General features: G+C 37.6%; 1 pseudogene; it reads left to right on the top strand.

Annotated features, from left to right (window-relative positions):
* The first annotated feature begins 4,907 nt into the window (after nt 1-4,907).
* On the top strand, nt 4,908-5,033 carry LOC145003670 (small nucleolar RNA R71; annotated as a pseudogene).
* The last annotated feature ends 4,137 nt before the right edge of the window (nt 5,034-9,170 follow it).

Here is a 9,170-nt window from a genome sequence, read left to right on the forward strand (position 1 = left end):
ATTCAATTATTAAAAATTTTAAAATTTACCAAATTATCTAGCAATTTACTTTTCTACCCCCTACCCTACACTTATTTCTTACAATGCCCTCATTGCATGCTTAAAATAATATAAAAATTAAGAGAAGGGAGAAAAAGGAACAGAATCCCCTGGGATAGCGGCATGAACATCTCCAAAAGTGTGGTTGAAATATGCATTTCGAATATTGGACCTCTTAAGAAATAAGAACTTGGAATTGAACTTACGAAACCAGCCATCAATCAAAACTTCAATCTTCAAAAAGAATGGTGCAAGCCTCCAAATCATGTAGACAATGTGGGAAAGCATACGCCACATTGTATATTTAAAGAAAACAGCTCATAGAATCATCACAAAAGTGTCATAAGGAATGGTAGTAATTCGGTATAAGGAAGAGGAACGGAACAAAATGAATATGGTGAAAATTCATAATTCACATCGTGAATGAGTAAGGGCTCACGACGTGAAAATGCTGAAGCGTGCATTCTGATTTTTCTTGAAGCCTTGTTCACGACGTGAGAAATATTGGGTAACGACGTGAATCTTGGGTAATCCAAAATTAAAACTGTCGTCTTCCTTGTAAATATATATGTTCCACTCAACATCTTAACGAATTAAGACCCTTATAAATTCAATGTATTTTGACGACTCTTCTAACTATAACCTCTCTCTCGACTCACCCCACACTTATTTCCAATTGTGGGTTTTGACTTTCAACTTCTAGACTTGAACGACACTTGCCAAGACAAATACGACTTTTGACTCGACCTTACACCTCCCCGAAGACTCCTTAGCAAGCTGAAAGTTAACAATCAAAGAAAAGAAAAGTAACATAATATCTTAAAGTCTTACAATCCAAACAGATTTAAAAACAAAACAAACCAAACAAGTCTAAAACAAACAAAATAAAAACCAAACGATCAATAATCTTCATCCTCCTCGTTTGCTCCACTAGTGCCCGCCCCATCTCCTCCATGTCCTCGATACTCTGTCCACCTAGGGCAAATTGGGTAATGATACTCAAGGTGAGGCGGCTGCTCCACATGGAAATGTTAAACCATGTTCTCCATAGTACCCCCAATCCAGTTGACGCTCAATGATAACTGGTCAAAATACCCAGCCATATCGTCCCCATTATGGGATCCTACCATGGGTGCGGGTGGATGCATTGGTTGCCCCCTTTCTCCTCTTCCTATCATGTTTCTGCGCCTTGGTCGTAGTTGTGGTTGTTGTTCTGGTTGTGTATCAGGCTGCTCATCACCCTCATTACCCTCATCATCGGAAGGTACTATTCCCCAATACGACCCAAAGTTTCTGACAACCCGCATGGTCTCCAAATACCCCATTCCAAAATCATGCTCATCCACACAAGTCATAGAATGAGTAATATTAGGGACAATCAAATGATAGGAGCGGGCCAAACGCATAATAAATTGCCCTCCACAAATAGGGCTCCCCGGGTGAGAACTAGCTGCAGACCCGACCAAAAAACGTGCCAAAAAATAAGGAATGTTGCAACACACTCCGGGCTACAAGATACACCATAAGAAGAATAGATTTTGCTTGGTTACTTTATCTCCATGCCTCGTATGATTGATGGGAATGCGATGAAACGGTGGATTAAGCAATGGATAGGGGACCGAATACTACTCTAGGGAGACACTCCGGAATTAAAAATCCCGGATACAATACCATGCCAGAAAGCATATACAGTGACACCCACCATGTACCCTCTAGCTGCTTTGCTCAAGAACATACCAAATTTGGGAGTCATTGCCTCTTCTCGATCATATATTCCAACCCTCCAAGCGAATTCAATGAGGCTGCACTCCCGATACTCACCCCCAACCGGAATACCAAAGCTTGCGGAAAATGCGGGTCTTGGACAGTCTCCTGGAATGTCACTGTTGAGAAAAACTCAACACAAAATTCCTTATACACGCGCTCTTGGATCCGAAACAGGTTGCGCCATCCAGAACAAGTGAATGAATACCCATCTCCAATAAACATTTTTGTCAAAAACGGGGACAGCCTGTCCACGAGCCCGGCTTCCCTCAACCGCATCCAATTAATTGCAGGAGCAAATGCAATCTCTCGGTTGTAGAGCCACCCTAATTTGTTGTTCCATCGGGTTAACATGTGCATGTTATTGTTGTGGGAAAATTGTAAAACGGGTGTAAACCCGCAACTCCAAGAGGTACCTCCCTTCTAGGACCCATTTCTTTGTAATGAAGATTACGTAAGCAAAAGGATTAAATTAAGTAAAACTATGTCAAAATCGGGTGGGGGACCAGAAAACGATCTTCACTTCGTGAGGTTGGGAGAGTGGTTTGGTCAAACTGATACTTTATCTTTTAATCTGTGGTCCCAAATAATTTACAACTCACGTCGTGAATCCGGAATGGTTCACATTGTGAGTTTTGTCTGGACTGAAAAATTAGGCCATTTAAATAGGAAGTGGGCTAAGGCATATATTGGGTCATTACTGAAATTGGGCAGGCTTACAAAAATATAGTTATCATATAAAATAACCATGCCCATATTTTATCTGAATTCACGTCGTGGATACAAAATGGTTTACGGCGTGAATTCTGTCTGATCATGAAATTCATTAATTTCTCCAATTTTAATTTTTGTAAGATATGTAATAAGTGTTACCACTTTATTTTAATGACTCCCTAAGCAGATAATAATTCAGATGACATGATCGACTTCCTAAGAACTAAAACATGGTAAAAACTAAAAAGAAAAAGAAAGAAAATGCAAACCAAACTCGGGTTGCCTCCCGAGAAGTGCTTCTTTTTTAGGAGTCTTGAGTTGGACTCCGTGCCTCCTACATTGAATCATCTGAAGATTCCACCACTAGGATCTTTTGCTCCTTGAAACGCCTCTTGTAAGCTTGCACACGTCTTTTATATGCCTTTTTTGAATTTTCCATTTTAGCCTTGACTTCGTCTCCATTAAGCTTGTGTTTGATCCCTTGAATCTTCAATTCTTCATCATCTTTAAGCTCCATAGTATCCTTCTCTTATTTCACTAATGGACTTGTTACTTTTTAAGTAACCTCATCTTCATCACTCGACATCTCATCATCTTCCTTGCTTACCCAAGAAGTTGGATTCGTGTAGGCAATGACTTCAACTAAAAATGGAACGGATGCTCTTGGTTTTATTCTTTTAACTTGTCGAATTGTTTTGATCTCTTCTTCCATAAGCTTATCTAATTCTTCAAATTCATTTTCTTCATCAATGTTGAACACCTCTTCTTGAGCATGATTCCCTTGGAAACCATCTTCTATTCCAAAAATTTCCTTCTCATCCCCAACTCTCAAGGTGAGCTTGGACTCGTGTATATCAACCAGAGCTCCAGCAGTGTTAAGTAATGGGTGACCAAGAATAATCGGTACATTGGGGTCTTCTTTCATATCTAAAACCACAAAGTCTATTGGAAAAACAAATTTCCCAATTTTCACGAGAATATCCTCCACAATGCCCCAGGGTTGTGTCACTGAACGGTTCGCCATGTGAATAGTCATCTTTGTACCCTTCATTTTCTGAATATTTAAATTTTGATAAAATGAATAAGGCATCAAATTTATGCTAGCCCCAGAATCGGCTAAAGCATAAACCTTCATATTATTCCCAAACTCACATAGGAGAGCGAGTCGTCCAGGATCCCCCATCTTCTTAGGTATTTCTCCCAACACCGCTTTTGAGCTTTGCTCACTCAGAATCACCTTAGAATTATTCTTTAATTGCTGACGAGTGTCTAACAAGTCTTGTAAGAACTTAGCATATTCTAAAAATTTTGCAAGTGAATCAATAAAAAGAGTATTAATAGGAATACCCTTCAATTGCTTGATAAACTCCATATGTTCTCTCTCTAGTGGACTGAGATTAGCTCTAGACGAGAATGGCAAAGGTGGTTTATAAGCTGGAATAGATACAAAATTCTTCTGTTCAGACCGGGCCCACGATGTGAGCATAGCGGGCTCACGACGTGAACTGGGTATTCCAGCAGATTCTTCAAATTCGAGCTTCGACTTCGAATCGGGCTGATGTGGCTCCTTTTCTAAGGCTTCTAGGAACTCAGAAATTGCTTCTTCTTCTATATCTATGTCCATTACGTGAGATTGGGTCTTCTTTTCAGGATCTTTCGGGAACATCTTCTTAATAACCAAAGTGGTAAGTTGACCAAGTTGTACTTCAAGGTTATTTATGGATACTTGCTGATTCTTTATGAATGCTTGCTGATCTATCATCATTGATTGATGACTCTTCATTATAGTTCTTTGTTCTTCAATGGCAGCGTCAATAGCATCATGTCTTTTTTCTGAAGCTTCCATAAATTTCATCAACATGGTCTCTAATTCTGATTTCTTCTCAGCTGGCGGTTGTTTTTTTTGGTAGAAGCCTCTGCCAGTTTGTATATATTTTTCTTCCTTTTGCTTCTTGTATTCATCATAGGGTAGCCACTCTTTCTTTGGTTTCTTCCAGTCTTCATCATACTTGTCCCCACTCGAATAGCAAACTTGAGCTTTCTTGTTTCTATATTCGTCCAAGTTGCAATCTTTTGTCAAATGTGGGCCACTACATCTATCGCAACCAACTCTAATTGCATGAATTGATTGGTCCATTTGTGTCAATCTCCTATCCATGGTGTTAAGCATTGCCATCACAACAACCATCTCTTCAGTTTGTGCACCCCCAATTCCTTTAATGCCTTCATTCTTTGGACTATGATATTCATGAGAGTGTTTTGCGAATTCTTCAACTAATTCCTTGACTTCACCCGAATTTTTCTTTGTAAGTGGTCCTTGAGAATCAAGGAGTTGTCTTGTCATCACATTGACCCTGTCATAGAATATGGACACCTCTTGTTGAATGTTAAGGTCATGTTGAGGACAATTCCTTAACAACCCTTTGTAACATTCCCAAGCTTGGTAAAGTGACCCCAACCCCCCCCCCCCCCCCCCCGGGGTTTTGCTCAAAATTGGCTATTTCCTTCTTGAGTTTAGCAATCTTGTATGGTGGACATAATTGGTCTAAAAACAACTCACACATTTGATCCCAAGTAGTTATTGTAGCAGGTGGAAGTGCTTTCAACCAATCATTTGCAACTTCTTTAAAGGTAACGGGAAGCATCCTTAGCAAGACGGTGTCTCTGTTAACATTTGGGACATTGAAGTAATCAGCAATGTCGTTCACTTCATCTAAGTACTTGAACGCATCCTCATGATTTTTTCCATAGAACGGGATATCCTTTAGTACGGAAAGGATATGTCCCTTTAGCTCGAATGCGGCAGTGGCAGGGATGACAGGTTGTACTAAGCCTAGACCAACATCATCTCGAATTCTCTTTCTGTAAGCTCCCATGGACATTTCTTCAACATTTGCCATCTCGTTCCTTGGCTCGTTCTCGAGTTCACTTGTAGGTTCTTCAAATTCAGGCTCGGTATCGTATTCAGACTCGGTTTGGAAGGGTATTTGATCCAAGTGTTCAAGCTTGCTCTTGTTCTTTGAAGATGAACTTGAGTCCCCCGTTTTCTTCACCGATTTCTTTGAGAACACTGATTTGAATTCTTGTAAAGGTGTCTTCTTTGGTGTTTGATCCTCTTTCGCGCTCTTGTCCTTCTTTTTGTGAATTGCAGACTCGGGATCTTCAAGTTGTGGTACTAAAGGTGTGTTAGAGCCTCTGGTCATGAACTCCTATACAAACAAAAAAATAAAACATAAAACTGAACTAAGAAATACGAACTGAAATAAACAAAACTAAGGACTTCAGAATTCACGTCGTGAATCTAAAAGGTTCACGCCGTGAATCCTGTAATGCAGAGAATAAAAAAAAAAAAAAAAATTAAAACAGAAAAGTAACTTCTTGTAGGTTTTACACTACAAAAAGGATCGATTAATTTAAAGCAAACAAACTAATAATTAACTAAGCCGTTCCCCAGCAACGGCACCAAAAACTTGATGTGGACGAAAGTACCCACTAAATTTATAATTTATAACCTAACTAACTTAACTAACTAAAATGCACCTAAGCAGTGTACCTAGTCGAATTATAGAATAGTTTGGTAAGTCGGGTGTTGATCACAGGGAACGGTGTTGACTAATTAATTTATTTACTACTAAACTAACCTAATTACTAACAAAGGAAGGGGTTTTATCTAATTTTGCAAGTTTAGATGAACTTAATTCTTTAACAAAAACTCAATCAATAAACAAACACTTCTGGTAGTTCGAATCCGCTTTCACTCAATGGTTATACATTAGCTATGACTATTACTGTTGGTTACCAATTAAAGAAGTATTATCAATTTAGTTCTAAATCTACTAATTATTAGTCAATTCATGTCAATCTATGTATGGTCACACAATAGTTAAACACAGAATCAATTATTAAATAAGATTCGAGCCATGAAAGATTGATTAATCAAAACACAATTACAGTCATAATATGAGTTCTCTAACACAGCTCAATTCAATGATTCAATTACTTATCTAAGATTGGTTTGATCTTAGCTCTAATAAACTAGTGTTCACTATATTATTAGGTATTCAGATTCATGCAGATTTGTGTTCACTAACTACACAGAACAAGAATTTAAAGCAATCAAATAATCAATTAAAGCATGCTAGGTAAAATCAATCACCACAAGCATATCACCAACAAGTAAAGTCAAATCTAATGCATTAAAACCATGAGTTCCAGCTTCATCTAGCCAGCTAGATTTAGCTGGACATCCTAACAGCTAAACAAACAAAAATTGTAATCAAATACATGTTTAAGTGTACCAATCTATAAACCAAATTATGAATTTCTTCTTCCTTGGTGTTAAAACCAGCTTCCAGATCTTCTTTTCCTCTGAAATTCGTTACCAGGAACCCTTCTAAGCCAGCCAAAAATCCCTCAATCATAATGGGCAAGGGTATTTATAATATCTCAAAATTTACCATTCACGTCATGAGAATTTGAGTCTCACATCATGAATTCGTGATAATCGTGATCGACAAGGATTCCTTCACCCAAATACTTATCTTCTAGAATTTCATATTCACGTCGTGAATATTACTTCCTCACGTCGTGAACTCGATTTTTTCTGATTTTTTCATTCTTCTTTTTTGCTAGCTTCCCAAAGTTCCAGGTCTTGTCACTTCTGGTCCCTTTCTTTGAAAATACTTCTATTTGGCTGCACATAACAATTTATCCTTATAAGTACCAAAATTCTATGCAAATAACCAAAATATTTATAAAAATATAGATCAATATTCCCTAAAAATGTGTATAAATATGGCAATATCATGCATCAACATAGTCCATAAGCCTGAGACAACTGACTTCTTGAAATCCTTTGCCATGTAGTGTTGGTTGTGCCCAATGTGGTTCAGAAACATTTGGAATTCCTCTGGAGTTGGTTCTTGTACATTGAAACCCTTGGAGTTTTCTTTTACACCGATAGCCCTAAGTAATGTGGATTTGTGGACGGGCACTATGATGGGTTTTGGTCATAAGACATCCTATGTGCTCATACAAACCCTAATGCTTGGATCTAGGTTTCTCTATTGTACATGCTTTGAATCCAAGACTATAAACCCTAATTCTAGCATAAAAATAATCATATTAACATAAGAATGAGTTTATAATGTTACCTTGATTGTTATGTAGCAATAACAATCCCAAATCTCCTTGATTTGACTTTGGAATGCTTAGAGTCACAAGTGTCGCTCCTCTAATGGCTTACAAACACCAAGAGCAAATGGAGAAGGTATAAGGAGAGAGGAGAGGTATAAGAATTCATCTCTAAGACCTCTTGAGAAGGCTTACACGAATTCATGAGCCTTAGGGTCTTTATATAGGTGTAGAGATAGGGTTTCAGTCATTATCCTTATCTAGTTGCTTATCCACCAAGCAACCCATAAGATAATCCTTGAATCCTTATCATAGTTGAATTCTAAGGCCTTATCACCTTAAATTCGTCCATCCTAATAATAAGATAATCCTTACCTTATTTTGTAACTATCACATAATTACAATTCAGCCCCTCTAGTTTAATTAATTACACTTGATCACAAAATTAATTCTTAATTAATTATTGACCAATATTAATTAGACAAATATAATTTCTCCTTTAATATATTATTTTTATAACACATTAATAAATCATATTATCCTCTCTCTATATATATTTCTCCAATCAAGTTGCTTTGGTGGAGGCAACCCAAAAGGACCATGCACCATCGGGTCAAGTACATACCAAAATAGTTATGGAATTAGACACTAATCCAACAGTCTCCCACTTGGATAATTCTAATAACTATTCTGCGTATGACTTCAGATCCTGATCTGCAATCGTAGCTTTCCAAAGCCGCTGTCAACTCTGATCCTATCAGATACGCGTGTCCTTAGATAAGGGATCATATATTCCTCCATTCTAGATATCGTATGAGATATGATTTCTAATCATTCTCTTTGTACTACTTCTCGATTCTCGATTTATGACGACTGACTAATTGAACAAATCAAATTAGCCCTAGCCCGGCCGAGCATTTATGTTTGTCATCACTAAACCATCGAGGGGCCCAAAGATATCGCTTTTATCCTTCTTTGGATAAAATGAACGGATAAACTTTGATACAATGCTTGCTTGCACTTACTAACCAAATCACACACAACAATATGTTTTATAACACCAAGTTACTAGTGCGTTTACATATTATCAATGTGCAACCGATTTGAAAGATACAACTCACACATCTCGGTTTCAAGAATATAAGATGTTATCGTCTCACCAATCACTCGTGATACAATTCATGGAGTGATCCAAGCGAGCATGGGTTTAATGCAATGCTCAAATTCATATTCATAAGCACTCATGAACGTTGCAACAAACATTTGCTTATGTCTAATACTCTTTTAGACAATCCACACACCAATTCACGATAGTCTTCATTCATATCTACTTCCAACATATGAACGACTGTGGCCCGTTTGAATAATTCGATTATTCTTAATAAACTCAATTATTCTGGAAGTCAAAACATGCAAAGTGAAACACAAGAATAATACTAATCCCATATGGCCTCAAACCTTTGAGTATAAATAAAACTCCTTTTATTTATCACCATATCGATTACTCATTATTTGTCGTT

This window comes from Lactuca saligna, chromosome 6 (assembly GCF_052625555.1).
Source record: "Lactuca saligna cultivar CGN05327 chromosome 6, ASM5262555v1, whole genome shotgun sequence".
NCBI lineage: Eukaryota > Viridiplantae > Streptophyta > Magnoliopsida > Asterales > Asteraceae > Lactuca > Lactuca saligna.